At 40.2% G+C, this 20524-nt stretch overlaps 8 non-coding genes across 8 annotated transcripts; all 8 read left to right on the top strand.

The window, feature by feature from the left end:
* Nucleotides 1-1662: 1662 nt before the first annotated feature.
* trnaa-agc (transfer RNA alanine (anticodon AGC)) lies at nt 1663-1735 on the top strand. Its single transcript has one exon. It is a non-coding gene; the product is annotated as a tRNA-Ala (tRNA).
* A 1986-nt stretch (nt 1736-3721) lies between these two features.
* On the top strand, nt 3722-3794 carry trnaa-agc (transfer RNA alanine (anticodon AGC)). The gene has a single exon. It is a non-coding gene; the product is annotated as a tRNA-Ala (tRNA).
* A 1989-nt stretch (nt 3795-5783) lies between these two features.
* On the top strand, nt 5784-5856 carry trnaa-agc (transfer RNA alanine (anticodon AGC)). The gene has a single exon. It is a non-coding gene; the product is annotated as a tRNA-Ala (tRNA).
* A 4049-nt stretch (nt 5857-9905) lies between these two features.
* On the top strand, nt 9906-9978 carry trnaa-agc (transfer RNA alanine (anticodon AGC)). The gene has a single exon. It is a non-coding gene; the product is annotated as a tRNA-Ala (tRNA).
* A 4049-nt stretch (nt 9979-14027) lies between these two features.
* Nucleotides 14028-14100, top strand: trnaa-agc (transfer RNA alanine (anticodon AGC)). The gene has a single exon. It is a non-coding gene; the product is annotated as a tRNA-Ala (tRNA).
* Nucleotides 14101-16089: 1989 nt separating this feature from the next.
* trnaa-agc (transfer RNA alanine (anticodon AGC)) lies at nt 16090-16162 on the top strand. Its single transcript has one exon. It is a non-coding gene; the product is annotated as a tRNA-Ala (tRNA).
* A 1986-nt stretch (nt 16163-18148) lies between these two features.
* trnaa-agc (transfer RNA alanine (anticodon AGC)) lies at nt 18149-18221 on the top strand. Its single transcript has one exon. It is a non-coding gene; the product is annotated as a tRNA-Ala (tRNA).
* Nucleotides 18222-20207: 1986 nt separating this feature from the next.
* trnaa-agc (transfer RNA alanine (anticodon AGC)) lies at nt 20208-20280 on the top strand. The gene has a single exon. It is a non-coding gene; the product is annotated as a tRNA-Ala (tRNA).
* Nucleotides 20281-20524: the final 244 nt, after the last annotated feature.

The following is a 20524-nucleotide window of genomic DNA, read 5'->3' as shown; positions in this document are numbered from 1 at the left end:
TAGGATTATTTAGGGACAGTTCAAAAGTTACTGGGTGACTGGGGGCTCGTAACTCTCAAACTCTAGGGGTGTTTCTCCAAACATACTACGATGCTCCACACTCATGCTCCGATTGTATTCTCCACTACATTCTTTTGAGTACGTTCTTGTGAGGTCAAGAGTGAGGAGAATGCATAAAACAATACATTTAAGAAGCACTCGCACTCCCCCTACTGTATTACCTCACGCTTGACCGCCCCATTCGCTGAACCTCCTTCCAGCCAGGACAATGTCAACAATAGACGAAACAAGATATACACACAGCAAACGTTTGACTTCATAATTATCAGCTAAATATGTGAATCGTAATAATTTAGCTAGCCAGATAGTTAAACAGGAAAAAATGACCTAAAACTAGTATTATGCAAGATAGATGTCAATTCTTCATGGTTACAGTAGCTAGCTAACAATTCGTTGTGGCTATCAGCTAGCCAGTCAGCCCCTATTGACTAATTATGGGCTTGCGATATAAGGTACGTAAGGCCGGTAAACATGCCGAACAATACCAAATGACTCATGAACCATTAAGAGAGATCACAATTTTAGTGCTTTATTAAAAGGTAAAACAAAAATAACAGGTGTTATACATATATTTCTATCTCTATATTGAAAATAATTGGTATGTAGCACAAATCTCTAGCACATACAAGTGCGAGCAAAATATCTGAAGTGAACTGCCTTACTGCCTCAACTCCTCTAACTACAGACTCCATCACTCTCCATCTTATTATTATCATCTGAAGCTGTGGAAGCCATCGGCCAAGTATGTACCAGATCACCTTGAATTTATTTTCGTTTCTAAAGCTACTTTGAGATTCTGTGTATAATGAAAAGTGCTATATAGAATAAATCATTATTGTTATTAGTTATCCTACAGGGGAGGAGGAGCCCTTGTCATAATGGCTTTGCGATATGATGGACAGCCTTCTTTTCGCTACTAAACAGGTCCTAATATCTTAGTCTCTGTGCCAGTTCATTCTCTCTTTTGCCTTTGTTGTGGCAAGCAGAAACACACTGGAATTTAGGAAATCCCACCAAACCACCTAATTATTACTTAAATTAAAGGGACAAATTCTGTGGTCGCTTGGGGTAATGCAACAATCCCCTTTCGTTATCACATGTAGGCACATGTGTAGTTTATGAGACAGATCTTTGATTTAGTAGCTGTTCATTTGTTAGTAAATGTTGGGAGCTGTGCCTCTATTTATTCTACTGGAAGGCTGTCCTCTCCTCTGCTTACAGTAGAAAGGCCTTGGACCGACCCACTGAGACGCAGTGAGCATAAGAACGACAAAAGACAGGAAAACAGTGACCATGTTCGGGCGACCAACATGCATTTATTTCCCCACGATCATCTGATCCTGACGTTATTCCACAGACAGCCAGCAGGGGGAACTCCAGACTCACAAGTTTTTCTGCTAACCCCAAACTCACTAACCATACAATACAACTATTTCCACCACTAGGCTTACTGCAGTCACTGCTTCAACCGTTACTGAACGACCATGAAAAATACTTTTAGACAGCTGAAGCAAGCATACTTTATAAAAAAGTATCCTTTCTTGTTGACGAGGGATTTGGCAGTGCGGTCATTGAGATTTCATACTTCTTACTGGATGCACAGGGGGATTAGCTCAAATGGTAGAGCGCTCGCTTAGCATGCGAGAGGTAGCGGGATCGATGCCCGCATCCTCCAATTATTTAGTTTGGTTCAATCAGCACACATTGTTGTTGTAGCTCTGGACTGATTTAACTAATCGAAGGATTAGTTAACAAATTGAATCAAGTGTGCTTGTCTGGCTCTAAAATGTAAATGTCTATTGTTGGGGGTTCCCGAGGACTACAGTTGGGAAACACGAGTGGAAGGTAGAGCATGGTGACGAGTTGAAATATGAATTCAGAACCGACCTATCGGTAGACGATGCTATCATGGCTTTTAATAACATATTAGGCTAAGTAGTGTTTTATACTATGTACTTTCAATTGTTTTGAGTTGATGACATATTTCTCATGCAGTGTTTTAATAGGATTATTTAGGGACAGTTCAAAAGTTACTGGGTGACTGGGGGCTCGTAACTCTCAAACTCTAGGGGTGTTTCTCCAAACATACTACGATGCTCCACACTCATGCTCCGATTGTATTCTCCACTACATTCTTTTGAGTACGTTCTTGTGAGGTCAAGAGTGAGGAGAATGCATAAAACAATACATTTAAGAAGCACTCGCACTCCCCCTACTGTATTACCTCACGCTTCACCGCCCCATTCGCTGAACCTCCTTCCAGCCAGGACAATGTCAACAATAGACGAAACAAGATATACACACAGCAAACGTTTGACTTCATAATTATCAGCTAAATATGTGAATCGTAATAATTTAGCTAGCCAGATAGTTAAACAGGAAAAAATGACCTAAAACTAGTATTATGCAAGATAGATGTCAATTCTTCATGGTTACAGTAGCTAGCTAACAATTCGTTGTGGCTATCAGCTAGCCAGTCAGCCCTATTGACTAATTATGGGCTTGCGATATAAGGTACGTAGGCAGGTAAACATGCCGAACAATACCAAATGACTCATGAACCATTAAGAGAGATCACAATTTTAGTGCTTTATTAAAAGGTAAAACAAAAATAACAGGAGTTATACATATATTTCTATCTCTATATTGAAAATAATTGGTATGTAGCACAAATCTCTAGCACATACAAGTGCGAGCAAAATATCTGAAGTGAACTGCCTTACTGCCTCAACTCCTCTAACTACAGACTCCATCACTCTCCATCTTATTATTATCATCTGAAGCTGTGGAAGCCATCGGCCAAGTATGTACCAGATCACCTTGAATTTATTTTCGTTTCTAAAGCTACTTTGAGATTCTGTGTGTAATGAAAAGTGCTATATAGAATAAATCATTATTATTATTAGTTATCCTACAGGGGAGGAGGAGCCCTTGTCATAATGGCTTTGCGATATGATGGACAGCCTTCTTTTCGCTACTAAACAGGTCCTAATATCTTAGTCTCTGTGCCAGTTCATTCTCTCTTTTGCCTTTGATGTGGCAAGCAGAAACACTGGAATTGAGGAAATCCCACCAAACCACCTAATTATTACTTAAATTAAAGGGACAAATTCTGTGGTCGCTTGGGGTAATGCAACAATCCCCTTTCGTTATCACATGTAGGCACATGTGTAGTTTATGAGACAGATCTTTGATTTAGTAGCTGTTCATTTGTTAGTAAATGTTGGGAGCTGTGCCTCTATTTATTCTACTGGAAGGCTGTCCTCTCCTCTGCTTACAGTAGAAAGGCCTTGGACCGACCCACTGAGACGCAGTGAGCAGAAGAACGACAAAAGACAGGAAAACAGTGACCATGTTCGGGCGACCAACATGCATTTATTTCCCCACGATCATCTGATCCTGACGTTATTCCACAGACAGCCAGCAGGGGGAACTCCAGACTCACAAGTTTTTCTGCTAACCCCAAACTCACTAACCATACAATACAACTATTTCCACCACTAGGCTTACTGCAGTCACTGCTTCAACCGTTACTGAACGACCATGAAAAATACTTTTAGACAGCTGAAGCAAGCATACTTTATAAAAAAGTATCCTTTCTTGTTGACGGGGGATTTGGCAGTGCGGTCATTGAGATTTCATACTTCTTACTGGATGCACAGGGGGATTAGCTCAAATGGTAGAGCGCTCGCTTAGCATGCGAGAGGTAGCGGGATCGATGCCCGCATCCTCCAATTATTTAGTTTGGTTCAATCAGCACACATTGTTGTTGTAGCTCTGGACTGATTTAACTAATCGAAGGATTAGTTAACAAATTGAATCAAGTGTGCTTGTCTGGCTCTAAAATGTAAATGTCTATTGTTGGGGGTTCCCGAGGACTACAGTTGGGAAACACGAGTGGAAGGTAGAGCATGGTGACGAGTTGAAATATGAATTCAGAACAGACCTACCGGTAGACGATGCTATCATGGCTTTTAATAACATATTAGGCTAAGTAGTGTTTTATACTATGTACTTTCAATTGTTTTGAGTTGATGACATATTTCTCATGCAGTGTTTTAATAGGATTATTTAGGGACAGTTCAAAAGTTACTGGGTGACTGGGGGCTCGTAACTCTCAAACTCTAGGGGTGTTTCTCCAAACATACTACGATGCTCCACACTCATGCTCCGATTGTATTCTCCACTACATTCTTTTGAGTACGTTCTTTGTGAGGTCAAGAGTGAGGAGAATGCATAAAACAATACATTTAAGAAGCACTCGCACTCCCCCTACTGTATTACCTCACGCTTCACCTCCCCATTCGCTGAACCTCCTTCCAGCCAGGACAATGTCAACAATAGACGAAACAAGATATACACAAAGCAAACGTTTGACTTCATAATTATCAGCTAAATATGTGAATCGTAATAATTTAGCTAGCCAGATAGTTAAACAGGAAAAAATGACCTAAAACTAATATTATGCAAGATAGATGTCAATTCTTCATGGTTACAGTAGCTAGCTAACAATTCGTTGTGGCTATCAGCTAGCCAGTCAGCCCTATTGACTAATTATGGGCTTGCGATATAAGGTACGTAGGCAGGTAAACATGCCGAACAATACCAAATGACTCATGAACCATTAAGAGAGATCACAATTTTAGTGCTTTATTAAAAGGTAAAACAAAAATAACAGGAGTTATACATATATTTCTATCTCTATATTGAAAATAATTGGTATGTAGCACAAATCTCTAGCACATACAAGTGCAAGCAAAATATCTGAAGTGAACTGCCTTACTGCCTCAACTCCTCTAACTACAGACTCCATCACTCTCCATCTTATTATTATCATCTGAAGCTGTGGAAGCCATCGGCCAAGTATGTACCAGATCACCTTGAATTTATTTTCGTTTCTAAAGCTACTTTGAGATTCTGTGTGTAATGAAAAGTGCTATATAGAATAAATCATTATTATTATTAGTTATCCTACAGGGGAGGAGGAGCCCTTGTCATAATGGCTTTGCGATATGATGGACATCCTTCTTTTCGCTACTAAACAGGTCCTAATATCTTAGTCTCTGTGCCAGTTCATTCTCTCTTTTGCCTTTGTTGTGGCAAGCAGAAACACACTGGAATTTAGGAAATCCCACCAAACCACCTAATTATTACTTAAATTAAAGGGACAAATTCTGTGGTCGCTTGGGGTAATGCAACAATCCCCTTTCGTTATCACATGTAGGCACATGTGTAGTTTATGAGACAGATCTTTGATTTAGTAGCTGTTCATTTGTTAGTAAATGTTGGGAGCTGTGCCTCTATTTATTCTACTGGAAGGCTGTCCTCTCCTCTGCTTACAGTAGAAAGGCCTTGGACCGACCCACTGAGACGCAGTGAGCATAAGAACGACAAAAGACAGGAAAACAGTGACCATGTTCGGGCGACCAACATGCATTTATTTCCCCACGATCATCTGATCCTGATGTTATTCCACAGACAGCCAGCAGGGGGAACTCCAGACTCACAAGTTTTTCTGCTAACCCCAAACTCACTAATCATACAATACAACTATTTCCACCACTAGGCTTACTGCAGTCACTGCTTCAACCGTTACTGAACGACCATGAAAAATACTTTTAGACAGCTGAAGCAAGCATACTTTATAAAAAAGTATCCTTTCTTGTTAACGAGGGATTTGGCAGTGCGGTCATTGAGATTTCATACTTCTTACTGGATGCACAGGGGGATTAGCTCAAATGGTAGAGCGCTCGCTTAGCATGCGAGAGGTAGCGGGATCGATGCCCGCATCCTCCAATTATTTAGTTTGGTTCAATCAGCACACATTGTTGTTGTAGCTCTGGACTGATTTAACTAATCGAAGGATTAGTTAACAAATTGAATCAAGTGTGCTTGTCTGGCTCTAAAATGTAAATGTCTATTGTTGGGGGTTCCCGAGGACTACAGTTGGGAAACACGAGTGGAAGGTAGAGCATGGTGACGAGTTGAAATATGAATTCAGAACAGACCTATCGGTAGACGATGCTATCATGGCTTTTAATAACATATTAGGCTAAGTAGTGTTTTATACTATGTACTTTCAATTGTTTTGAGTTGATGACATATTTCTCATGCAGTGTTTTAATAGGATTATTTAGGGACAGTTCAAAAGTTACTGGGTGACTGGGGGCTCGTAACTCTCAAACTCTAGGGGTGTTTCTCCAAACATACTACGATGCTCCACACTCACGCTCCGATTGTATTCTCCACTACATTCTTTTGAGTACGTTCTTGTGAGGTCAAGAGTGAGGAGAATGCATAAAACAATACATTTAAGAAGCACTCGCACTCCCCCTACTGTATTACCTCACGCTTCACCGCCCCATTCGCTGAACCTCCTTCCAGCCAGGACAATGTCAACAATCGACGAAACAAGATATACACAAAGCAAACGTTTGACTTCATAATTATCAGCTAAATATGTGAATCGTAATAATTTAGCTAGCCAGATAGTTAAACAGGAAAAAATGACCTAAAACTAATATTATGCAAGATAGATGTCAATTCTTCATGGTTACAGTAGCTAGCTAACAATTCGTTGTGGCTATCAGCTAGCCAGTCAGCCCTATTGACTAATTATGGGCTTGCGATATAAGGTACGTAGGCAGGTAAACATGCCGAACAATACCAAATTACTCATGAACCATTAAGAGAGATCACAATTTTAGTGCTTTATTAAAAGGTAAAACAAAAATAACAGGAGTTATACATATATTTCTATCTCTATATTGAAAATAATTGGTATGTAGCACAAATCTCTAGCACATACAAGTGCGAGCAAAATATCTGAAGTGAACTGCCTTACTGCCTCAACTCCTCTAACTACAGACTCCATCACTCTCCATCTTATTATTATCATCTGAAGCTGTGGAAGCCATCGGCCAAGTATGTACCAGATCACCTTGAATTTATTTTCGTTTCTAAAGCTACTTTGAGATTCTGTGTGTAATGAAAAGTGCTATATAGAATAAATCATTATTATTATTAGTTATCCTACAGGGGAGGAGGAGCCCTTGTCATAATGGCTTTGCGATATGATGGACAGCCTTCTTTTCGCTACTAAACAGGTCCTAATATCTTAGTCTCTGTGCCAGTTCATTCTCTCTTTTGCCTTTGTTGTGGCAAGCAGAAACACACTGGAATTTAGGAAATCCCACCAAACCACCTAATTATTAATTAAATTAAAGGGACAAATTCTGCGGTCGCTTGGGGTAATGCAACAATCCCCTTTCGTTATCACATGTAGGCACATGTGTAGTTTATGAGACAGATCTTTGATTTAGTAGCTGTTCATTTGTTAGTAAATGTTGGGAGCTGTGCCTCTATTTATTCTACTGGAAGGCTGTCCTCTCCTCTGCTTACAGTAGAAAGGCCTTGGACCGACCCACTGAGACGCAGTGAGCATAAGAACGACAAAAGACAGGAAAACAGTGACCATGTTCGGGCGACCAACATGCATTTATTTCCCCACGATCATCTGATCCTGATGTTATTCCACAGACAGCCAGCAGGGGGAACTCCAGACTCACAAGTTTTTCTGCTAACCCCAAACTCACTAACCATACAATACAACTATTTCCACCACTAGGCTTACTGCAGTCACTGCTTCAACCGTTACTGAACGACCATGAAAAATACTTTTAGACAGCTGAAGCAAGCATACTTTATAAAAAAGTATCCTTTCTTGTTGACGAGGGATTTGGCAGTGCGGTCATTGAGATTTCATACTTCTTACTGGATGCACAGGGGGATTAGCTCAAATGGTAGCGCGCTCGCTTAGCATGCGAGAGGTAGCGGGATCGATGCCCCCATCCTCCAATTATTTAGTTTGGTTCAATCAGCACACATTGTTGTTGTAGCTCTGGACTGATTTAACTAATCGAAGGATTAGTTAACAAATTGAATCAAGTGTGCTTGTCTGGCTCTAAAATGTAAATGTCTATTGTTGGGGGTTCCCGAGGACTACAGTTGGGAAACACGAGTGGAAGGTAGAGCATGGTGACGAGTTGAAATATGAATTCAGAACAGACCTATCGGTAGACGATGCTATCATGGCTTTTAATAACATATTAGGCTAAGTAGTGTTTTATACTATGTACTTTCAATTGTTTTGAGTTGATGACATATTTCTCATGCAGTGTTTTAATAGGATTATTTAGGGACAGTTCAAAAGTTACTGGGTGACTGGGGGCTCGTAACTCTCAAACTCTAGGGGTGTTTCTCCAAACATACTACGATGCTCCACACTCACGCTCCGATTGTATTCTCCACTACATTATTTTGAGTACGTTCTTGTGAGGTCAAGAGTGAGGAGAATGCATAAAACAATACATTTAAGAAGCACTCGCACTCCCCCTACTGTATTACCTCACGCTTCACCGCCCCATTCGCTGAACCTCCTTCCAGCCAGGACAATGTCAACAATCGACGAAACAAGATATACACAAAGCAAACGTTTGACTTCATAATTATCAGCTAAATATGTGAATCGTAATAATTTAGCTAGCCAGATAGTTAAACAGGAAAAAATGACCTAAAACTAATATTATGCAAGATAGATGTCAATTCTTCATGGTTACAGTAGCTAGCTAACAATTCGTTGTGGCTATCAGCTAGCCAGTCAGCCCTATTGACTAATTATGGGCTTGCGATATAAGGTACGTAGGCAGGTAAACATGCCGAACAATACCAAATTACTCATGAACCATTAAGAGAGATCACAATTTTAGTGCTTTATTAAAAGGTAAAACAAAAATAACAGGAGTTATACATATATTTCTATCTCTATATTGAAAATAATTGGTATGTAGCACAAATCTCTAGCACATACAAGTGCGAGCAAAATATCTGAAGTGAACTGCCTTACTGCCTCAACTCCTCTAACTACAGACTCCATCACTCTCCATCTTATTATTATCATCTGAAGCTGTGGAAGCCATCGGCCAAGTATGTACCAGATCACCTTGAATTTATTTTCGTTTCTAAAGCTACTTTGAGATTCTGTGTGTAATGAAAAGTGCTATATAGAATAAATCATTATTATTATTAGTTATCCTACAGGGGAGGAGGAGCCCTTGTCATAATGGCTTTGCGATATGATGGACAGCCTTCTTTTCGCTACTAAACAGGTCCTAATATCTTAGTCTCTGTGCCAGTTCATTCTCTCTTTTGCCTTTGTTGTGGCAAGCAGAAACACACTGGAATTTAGGAAATCCCACCAAACCACCTAATTATTACTTAAATTAAAGGGACAAATTCTGTGGTCGCTTGGGGTAATGCAACAATCCCCTTTCGTTATCACATGTAGGCACATGTGTAGTTTATGAGACAGATCTTTGATTTAGTAGCTGTTCATTTGTTAGTAAATGTTGGGAGCTGTGCCTCTATTTATTCTACTGGAAGGCTGTCCTCTCCTCTGCTTACAGTAGAAAGGCCTTGGACCGACCCACTGAGACGCAGTGAGCATAAGAACGACAAAAGACAGGAAAACAGTGACCATGTTCGGGCGACCAACATGCATTTATTTCCCCACGATCATCTGATCCTGACGTTATTCCACAGACAGCCAGCAGGGGGAACTCCAGACTCACAAGTTTTTCTGCTAACCCCAAACTCACTAACCATACAATACAACTATTTCCACCACTAGGCTTACTGCAGTCACTGCTTCAACCGTTACTGAACGACCATGAAAAATACTTTTAGACAGCTGAAGCAAGCATACTTTATAAAAAAGTATCCTTTCTTGTTGACGGGGGATTTGGCAGTGCGGTCATTGAGATTTCATACTTCTTACTGGAAGCACAGGGGGATTAGCTCAAATGGTAGAGCGCTCGCTTAGCATGCGAGAGGTAGCGGGATCGATGCCCGCATCTTCCAATTATTTAGTTTGGTTCAATCAGCACACATTGTTGTTGTAGCTCTGGACTGATTTAACTAATCGAAGGATTAGTTAACAAATTGAATCAAGTGTGCTTGTCTGGCTCTAAAATGTAAATGTCTATTGTTGGGGGTTCCCGAGGACTACAGTTGGGAAACACGAGTGGAAGGTAGAGCATGGTGACGAGTTGAAATATGAATTCAGAACAGACCTATCGGTAGACGATGCTATCATGGCTTTTAATAACATATTAGGCTAAGTAGTGTTTTATACTATGTACTTTCAATTGTTTTGAGTTGATGACATATTTCTCATGCAGTGTTTTAATAGGATTATTTAGGGACAGTTCAAAAGTTACTGGGTGACTGGGGGCTCGTAACTCTCAAACTCTAGGGGTGTTTCTCCAAACATACTACGATGCTCCACACTCACGCTCCGATTGTATTCTCCACTACATTATTTTGAGTACGTTCTTGTGAGGTCAAGAGTGAGGAGAATGCATAAAACAATACATTTAAGAAGCACTCGCACTCCCCCTACTGTATTACCTCACGCTTCACCGCCCCATTCGCTGAACCTCCTTCCAGCCAGGACAATGTCAACAATCGACGAAACAAGATATACACAAAGCAAACGTTTGACTTCATAATTATCAGCTAAATATGTGAATCGTAATAATTTAGCTAGCCAGATAGTTAAACAGGAAAAAATGACCTAAAACTAATATTATGCAAGATAGATGTCAATTCTTCATGGTTACAGTAGCTAGCTAACAATTCGTTGTGGCTATCAGCTAGCCAGTCAGCCCTATTGACTAATTATGGGCTTGCGATATAAGGTACGTAGGCAGGTAAACATGCCGAACAATACCAAATTACTCATGAACCATTAAGAGAGATCACAATTTTAGTGCTTTATTAAAAGGTAAAACAAAAATAACAGGAGTTATACATATATTTCTATCTCTATATTGAAAATAATTGGTATGTAGCACAAATCTCTAGCACATACAAGTGCGAGCAAAATATCTGAAGTGAACTGCCTTACTGCCTCAACTCCTCTAACTACAGACTCCATCACTCTCCATCTTATTATTATCATCTGAAGCTGTGGAAGCCATCGGCCAAGTATGTACCAGATCACCTTGAATTTATTTTCGTTTCTAAAGCTACTTTGAGATTCTGTGTGTAATGAAAAGTGCTATATAGAATAAATCATTATTATTATTAGTTATCCTACAGGGGAGGAGGAGCCCTTGTCATAATGGCTTTGCGATATGATGGACAGCCTTCTTTTCGCTACTAAACAGGTCCTAATATCTTAGTCTCTGTGCCAGTTCATTCTCTCTTTTGCCTTTGTTGTGGCAAGCAGAAACACACTGGAATTTAGGAAATCCCACCAAACCACCTAATTATTACTTAAATTAAAGGGACAAATTCTGTGGTCGCTTGGGGTAATGCAACAATCCCCTTTCGTTATCACATGTAGGCACGTGTAGTTTATGAGACAGATCTTTGATTTAGTAGCTGTTCATTTGTTAGTAAATGTTGGGAGCTGTGCCTCTATTTATTCTACTGGAAGGCTGTCCTCTCCTCTGCTTACAGTAGAAAGGCCTTGGACCGACCCACTGAGACGCAGTGAGCATAAGAACGACAAAAGACAGGAAAACAGTGACCATGTTCGGGCGACCAACATGCATTTATTTCCCCACGATCATCTGATCCTGATGTTATTCCACAGACAGCCAGCAGGGGGAACTCCAGACTCACAAGTTTTTCTGCTAACCCCAAACTCACTAACCATACAATACAACTATTTCCACCACTAGGCTTACTGCAGTCACTGCTTCAACCGTTACTGAACGACCATGAAAAATACTTTTAGACAGCTGAAGCAAGCATACTTTATAAAAAAGTATCCTTTCTTGTTGACGGGGGATTTGGCAGTGCGGTCATTGAGATTTCATACTTCTTACTGGATGCACAGGGGGATTAGCTCAAATGGTAGAGCGCTCGCTTAGCATGCGAGAGGTAGCGGGATTGATGCCCGCATCTTCCAATTATTTAGTTTGGTTCAATCAGCACACATTGTTGTTGTAGCTCTGGACTGATTTAACTAATCGAAGGATTAGTTAACAAATTGAATCAAGTGTGCTTGTCTGGCTCTAAAATGTAAATGTCTATTGTTGGGGGTTCCCGAGGACTACAGTTGGGAAACACGAGTGGAAGGTAGAGCATGGTGACGAGTTGAAATATGAATTCAGAACAGACCTATCGGTAGACGATGCTATCATGGCTTTTAATAACATATTAGGCTAAGTAGTGTTTTATACTATGTACTTTCAATTGTTTTGAGTTGATGACATATTTCTCATGCAGTGTTTTAATAGGATTATTTAGGGACAGTTCAAAAGTTACTGGGTGACTGGGGGCTCGTAACTTTCAAACTCTAGGGGTGTTTCTCCAAACATACTACGATGCTCCACACTCATGCTCCGATTGTATTCTCCACTACATTCTTTTGAGTACGTTCTTGTGAGGTCAAGAGTGAGGAGAATGCATAAAACAATACATTTAAGAAGCACTCGCACTCCCCCTACTGTATTACCTCACGCTTCACCGCCCCATTCGCTGAACCTCCTTCCAGCCAGGACAATGTCAACAATAGACGAAACAAGATATACACAAAGCAAACGTTTGACTTCATAATTATCAGCTAAATATGTGAATCGTAATAATTTAGCTAGCCAGATAGTTAAACAGGAAAAAATGACCTAAAACTAATATTATGCAAGATAGATGTCAATTCTTCATGGTTACAGTAGCTAGCTAACAATTCGTTGTGGCTATCAGCTAGCCAGTCAGCCCCTATTGACTAATTATGGGCTTGCGATATAAGGTACGTAAGGCAGGTAAACATGCCGAACAATACCAAATTACTCATGAACCATTAAGAGAGATCACAATTTTAGTGCTTTATTAAAAGGTAAAACAAAAATAACAGGAGTTATACATATATTTCTATCTCTATATTGAAAATAATTGGTATGTAGCACAAATCTCTAGCACATACAAGTGCGAGCAAAATATCTGAAGTGAACTGCCTTACTGCCTCAACTCCTCTAACTACAGACTCCATCACTCTCCATCTTATTATTATCATCTGAAGCTGTGGAAGCCATCGGCCAAGTATGTACCAGATCACCTTGAATTTATTTTCGTTTCTAAAGCTACTTTGAGATTCTGTGTGTAATGAAAAGTGCTATATAGAATAAATCATTATTATTATTAGTTATCCTACAGGGGAGGAGGAGCCCTTGTCATAATGGCTTTGCGATATGATGGACAGCCTTCTTTTCGCTACTAAACAGGTCCTAATATCTTAGTTTCTGTGCCAGTTCATTCTCTCTTTTGCCTTTGTTGTGGCAAGCAGAAACACACTGGAATTTAGGAAATCCCACCAAACCACCTAATTATTACTTAAATTAAAGGGACAAATTCTGTGGTCGCTTGGGGTAATGCAACAATCCCCTTTCGTTATCACATGTAGGCACATGTGTAGTTTATGAGACAGATCTTTGATTTAGTAGCTGTTCATTTGTTAGTAAATGTTGGGAGCTGTGCCTCTATCTATTCTACTGGAAGGCTGTCCTCTCCTCTGCTTACAGTAGAAAGGCCTTGGACCGACCCACTGAGACGCAGTGAGCAGAAGAACGACAAAAGACAGGAAAACAGTGACCATGTTCGGGCGACCAACATGCATTTATTTCCCCACGATCATCTGATCCTGACGTTATTCCACAGACAGCCAGCAGGGGGAACTCCAGACTCACAAGTTTTTCTGCTAACCCCAAACTCACTAACCATACAATACAACTATTTCCACCACTAGGCTTACTGCAGTCACTGCTTCAACCGTTACTGAACGACCATGAAAAATACTTTTAGACAGCTGAAGCAAGCATACTTTATAAAAAAGTATCCTTTCTTGTTGACGGGGGATTTGGCAGTGCGGTCATTGAGATTTCATACTTCTTACTGGATGCACAGGGGGATTAGCTCAAATGGTAGAGCGCTCGCTTAGCATGCGAGAGGTAGCGGGATCGATGCCCGCATCTTCCAATTATTTAGTTTGGTTCAATCAGCACACATTGTTGTTGTAGCTCTGGACTGATTTAACTAATCGAAGGATTAGTTAACAAATTGAATCAAGTGTGCTTGTCTGGCTCTAAAATGTAAATGTCTATTGTTGGGGGTTCCCGAGGACTACAGTTGGGAAACACGAGTGGAAGGTAGAGCATGGTGACGAGTTGAAATATGAATTCAGAAGAGACCTATCGGTAGACGATGCTATCATGGCTTTTAATAACATATTAGGCTAAGTAGTGTTTTATACTATGTACTTTCAATTGTTTTGAGTTGATGACATATTTCTCATGCAGTGTTTTAATAGGATTATTTAGGGACAGTTCAAAAGTTACTGGGTGACTGGGGGCTCGTAACTCTCAAACTCTAGGGGTGTTTCTCCAAACATACTACGATGCTCCACACTCATGCTCCGATTGTATTCTCCACTACATTCTTTTGAGTACGTTCTTGTGAGGTCAAGAGTGAGGAGAATGCATAAAACAATACATTTAAGAAGCACTCGCACTCCCCCTACTGTATTACCTCACGCTTCACCGCCCCATTCGCTGAACCTCCTTCCAGCCAGGACAATGTCAACAATAGACGAAACAAGATATACACAAAGCAAACGTTTGACTTCATAATTATCAGCTAAATATGTGAATCGTAATAATTTAGCTAGCCAGATAGTTAAACAGGAAAAAATGACCTAAAACTAATATTATGCAAGATAGATGTCAATTCTTCATGGTTACAGTAGCTAGCTAACAATTCGTTGTGGCTATCAGCTAGCCAGTCAGCCCCTATTGACTAATTATGGGCTTGCGATATAAGGTACGTAAGGCCGGTAAACATGCCGAACAATACCAAATGACTCATGAACCATTAAGAGAGATCACAATTTTAGTGCTTTATTAAAAGGTAAAACAAAATAACAGGAGTTATCCATATATTTCTATCTCTATATTGAAAATAATTGATATGTAGCACAAATCTCTAGCACATACAAGTGCGAGCAAAATATCTGAAGTGAACTGCCTTACTGCCTCAACTCCTCTAACTACAGACTCCATCACTCTCCATCTTATTATTATCATCTGAAGCTGTGGAAGCCATCGGCCAAGTATGTACCAGATCACCTTGAATTTATTTTCGTTTCTAAAGCTACTTTGAGATTCTGTGTGTAATGAAACGTGCTATATAGAATAAATCATTATTATTATTAGTTATCCTACAGGGGAGGAGGAGCCCTTGTCATAATGGCTTTGCGATATGATGGACAGCCTTCTTTTCGCTACTAAACAGGTCCTAATATCTTAGTCTCTGTGCCAGTTCATTCTCTCTTTTGCCTTTGTTGTGGCAAGCAGAAACACACTGGAATTTAGGAAATCCCACCAAACCACCTAATTATTACTTAAATTAAAGGGACAAATTCTGTGGTCGCTTGGGGTAATGCAACAATCCCCTTTCGTTATCACATGTAGGCACATGTGTAGTTTATGAGACAGATCTTTGATTTAGTAGCTGTTCATTTGTTAGTAAATGTTGGGAGCTGTGCCTCTATTTATTCTACTGGAAGGCTGTCCTCTCCTCTGCTTACAGTAGAAAGGCCTTGGACCGACCCACTGAGACGCAGTGAACATAAGAACGACAAAAGACAGGAAAACAGTGACCATGTTCGGGCGACCAACATGCATTTATTTCCCCACGATCATCTGATCCTGATGTTATTCCACAGACAGCCAGCAGGGGGAACTCCAGACTCACAAGTTTTTCTGCTAACCCCAAACTCACTAACCATACAATACAACTATTTCCACCACTAGGCTTACTGCAGTCACTGCTTCAACCGTTACTGAACGACCATGAAAAATACTTTTAGACAGCTGAAGCAAGCATACTTTATAAAAAAGTATCCTTTCTTGTTGACGGGGGATTTGGCAGTGCGGTCATTGAGATTTCATACTTCTTACTGGATGCACAGGGGGATTAGCTCAAATGGTAGAGCGCTCGCTTAGCATGCGAGAGGTAGCGGGATCGATGCCCGCATCCTCCAATTATTTAGTTTGGTTCAATCAGCACACATTGTTGTTGTAGCTCTGGACTGATTTAACTAATCGAAGGATTAGTTAACAAATTGAATCAAGTGTGCTTGTCTGGCTCTAAAATGTAAATGTCTATTGTTGGGGGTTCCCGAGGACTACAGTTGGGAAACACGAGTGGAAGGTAGAGCATGGTGACGAGTTGAAATATGAATTCAGAACAGACCTATCGGTAGACGATGCTATCATGGCTTTTAATAACATATTAGGCTAAGTAGTGTTTTATACTATGTACTTTCAATTGTTTTGAGTTGATGACATATTTCTCATGCAGTGTTTTAATAGGATTATTTAGGGACAGTTCAAAAGTTACTGGGTGACTGGGGGTTTGTAACTCTCAAACTCTAGGGGTGTTTCTCCAAACATACTACGATGCTCCACACTCATGCTCCGATTGTATTCTCCACTACATTCTTTTGAGTACGTTCTTTGTGAGGTCAAGAGTGAGGAGAATGCATAAAACAATACATTTAAGAAGCACTCGCACTCCCCCTACTGTATAACCTCACGCTTCACCGCCCCATTCGCTGAACCTCCTTCCAGCCAGGACAATGTCAACAATAGACGAAACAAGATATACACAAAGCAAACGTTTGACTTCATAATTATCAGCTAAATATGTGAATCGTAATAATTTAGCTAGCCAGATAGTTAAACAGGAAAAAATGACCTAAAACTAATATTATGCAAGATAGATGTCAATTCTTCATGGTTACAGTAGCTAGCTAACAATTCGTTGTGGCTATCAGCTAGCCAGTCAGCCCTATTGACTAATTATGGGCTTGCGATATAAGGTACGTAGGCAGGTAAACATGCCGAACAATACCAAATGATTCATGAACCATTAAGAGAGATCACAATTTTAGTGCTTTATTAAAAGGTCAAACAAAAATAACAGGAGTTATACATATATTTCTATCTCTATATTGAAAATAATTGGTATGTAGCACAAATCTGTAGCACATACAAGTGCGAGCAAAATATCTGAAGTGAACTGCCTTACTGCCTCAACTCCTCTAACTACAGACTCCATCACTCTCCATCTTATTATTATCATCTGAAGCTGTGGAAGCCATCGACCAAGTATGTACCAGATCACCTTGAATTTATTTTCGTTTCTAAAGCTACTCTGAGATTCTGTGTGTAATGAAAAGTGCTATATAGAATAAATCATTATTATTATTAGTTATCCTACAGGGGAGGAGCCCTTGTCATAATGGCTTTGCGATATGATGGACAGCCTTCTTTTCGCTACTAAACAGGTCCTAATATCTTAGTCTCTGTGCCAGTTCATTCTCTCTTTTGCCTTTGTTGTGGCAAGCAGAAACACACTGGAATTTAGGAAATCCCACCAAACCACCTAATTATTACTTAAATTAAAGGGACAAATTCTGTGGTCGCTTGGGGTAATGCAACAATCCCCTTTCGTTATCACATGTAGGCACATGTGTAGTTTATGAGACAGATCTTTGATTTAGTAGCTGTTCATTTGTTAGTAAATGTTGGGAGCTGTGCCTCTATTTATTCTACTGGAAGGCTGTCCTCTCCTCTGCTTACAGTAGAAAGGCCTTGGACCGACCCACTGAGACGCAGTGAGCATAAGAACGACAAAAGACAGGAAAACAGTGACCATGTTCGGGCGACCAACATGCATTTATTTCCCCACGATCATCTGATCCTGACGTTATTCCACAGACAGCCAGCAGGGGGAACTCCAGACTCACAAGTTTTTCTGCTAACCCCAAACTCACTAACCATACAATACAACTATTTCCACCACTAGGCTTACTGCAGTCACTGCTTCAACCGTTACTGAACGACCATGAAAAATACTTTTAGACAGCTGAAGCAAGCATACTTTATAAAAAAGTATCCTTTCTTGTTGACGAGGGATTTGGCAGTGCGGTCATTGAGATTTCATACTTCTTACTGGATGCACAGGGGGATTAGCTCAAATGGTAGAGCGCTCGCTTAGCATGCGAGAGGTAGCGGGATCGATGCCCGCATCCTCCAATTATTTAGTTTGGTTCAATCAGCACACATTGTTGTTGTAGCTCTGGACTGATTTAACTAATCGAAGGATTAGTTAACAAATTGAATCAAGTGTGCTTGTCTGGCTCTAAAAGGTAAATGTCTGTTGTTGGGGGTTCCCGAGGACTACAGTTGGGAAACACGAGTGGAAGGTAGAGCATGGTGACGAGTTGAAATATGAATTCAGAACAGACCTATCGGTAGACGATGCTATCATGGCTTTTAATAACATATTAGGCTAAGTAGTGTTTTATACTATGTACTTTCAATTGTTTTGAGTTGAAGACATATTTCTCATGCAGTGTTTTAATAGGATTATTTAGGGACAGTTCAAAAGTTACTGGGTGACTGGGGGCTTGTAACTCTCAAACTCTAGGGGTGTTTCTCCAAACATACTACGATGCTCCACACTCATGCTCCGATTGTATTCTCCACTACATTCTTTTGAGTACGTTGTTTGTGAGGTCAAGAGTGAGGAGAATGCATAAAACAATACATTTAAGAAGCACTCGCACTCCCCCTACTGTATTACCTCACGCTTCACCGCCCCATTCGCTGAACCTCCTTCCAGCCAGGACAATGTCAACAATAGACGAAACAAGATATACACAAAGCAAACGTTTGACTTCATAATTATCAGCTAAATATGTGAATCGTAATAATTTAGCTAGCCAGATAGTTAAACAGGAAAAAATGACCTAAAACTAATATTATGCAAGATAGATGTCAATTCTTCATGGTTACAGTAGCTAGCTAACAATTTGTTGTGGCTATCAGCTAGCCAGTCAGCCCTATTGACTAATTATGGGCTTGCGATATAAGGTACGTAGGCAGGTAAACATGCCGAACAATACCAAATGACTCATGAACCATTAAGAGAGATCACAATTTTAGTGCTTTATTAAAAGGTAAAACAAAAATAACAGGAGTTATACATATATTTCTATCTCTATATTGAAAATAATTGGTATGTAGCACAAATCTCTAGCACATACAAGTGCGAGCAAAATATCTGAAGTGAACTGCCTTACTGCCTCAACTCCTCTAACTACAGACTCCATCACTCTCCATCTTATTATTATCATCTGAAGCTGTGGAAGCCATCGACCAAGTATGTACCAGATCACCTTGAATTTATTTTCGTTTCTAAAGCTACTCTGAGATTCTGTGTGTAATGAAAAGTGCTATATAGAATAAATCATTATTATTATTAGTTATCCTACAGGGGAGGAGCCCTTGTCATAATGGCTTTGCGATATGATGGACAGCCTTCTTTTCGCTACTAAACAGGTCCTAATATCTTAGTCTCTGTGCCAGTTCATTCTCTCTTTTGCCTTTGTTGTGGCAAGCAGAAACACACTGGAATTTAGGAAATCCCACCAAACCACCTAATTATTACTTAAATTAAAGGGACAAATTCTGTGGTCGCTTGGGGTAATGCAACAATCCCCTTTCGTTATCACATGTAGGCACATGTGTAGTTTATGAGACAGATCTTTGATTTAGTAGCTGTTCATTTGTTAGTAAATGTTGGGAGCTGTGCCTCTATTTATTCTACTGGAAGGCTGTCCTCTCCTCTGCTTACAGTAGAAAGGCCTTGGACCGACCCACTGAGACGCAGTGAGCATAAGAACGACAAAAGACAGGAAAACAGTGACCATGTTCGGGCGACCAACATGCATTTATTTCCCCACGATCATCTGATCCTGATGTTATTCCACAGACAGCCAGCAGGGGGAACTCCAGTCTCACAAGTTTTTCTGCTAACCCCAAACTCACTAACCATACAATACAACTATTTCCACCACTAGGCTTACTGCAGTCACTGCTTCAACCGTTACTGAACGACCATGAAAAATACTTTTAGACAGCTGAAGCAAGCATACTTTATAAAAAAGTATCCTTTCTTGTTGACGGGGGATTTGGCAGTGCGGTCATTGAGATTTCATACTTCTTACTGGATCCACAGGGGGATTAGCTCAAATGGTAGAGCGCTCGCTTAGCATGCGAGAGGTAGCGGGATCGATGCCCGCATCCTCCAATTATTTAGTTTGGTTCAATCAGCACACATTGTTGTTGTAGCTCTGGACTGATTTAACTAATCGAAGGATTAGTTAACAAATTGAATCAAGTGTGCTTGTCTGGCTCTAAAATGTAAATGTCTGTTGTTGGGGGTTCCCGAGGACTACAGTTGGGAAACACGAGTGGAAGGTAGAGCATGGTGACGAGTTGAAATATGAATTCAGAACAGACCTATCGGTAGACGATGCTATCATCGCTTTTAA

Source organism: Salmo salar, chromosome 09 (genome assembly GCF_965601325.2).
Source record: "Salmo salar chromosome 09, fSalSal1, whole genome shotgun sequence".
NCBI classification, from domain to species: domain Eukaryota; kingdom Metazoa; phylum Chordata; class Actinopteri; order Salmoniformes; family Salmonidae; genus Salmo; species Salmo salar.
Note: the sequence above shows the minus strand (reverse complement) of the source record. Positions and strands in the feature narration are given on the sequence as shown.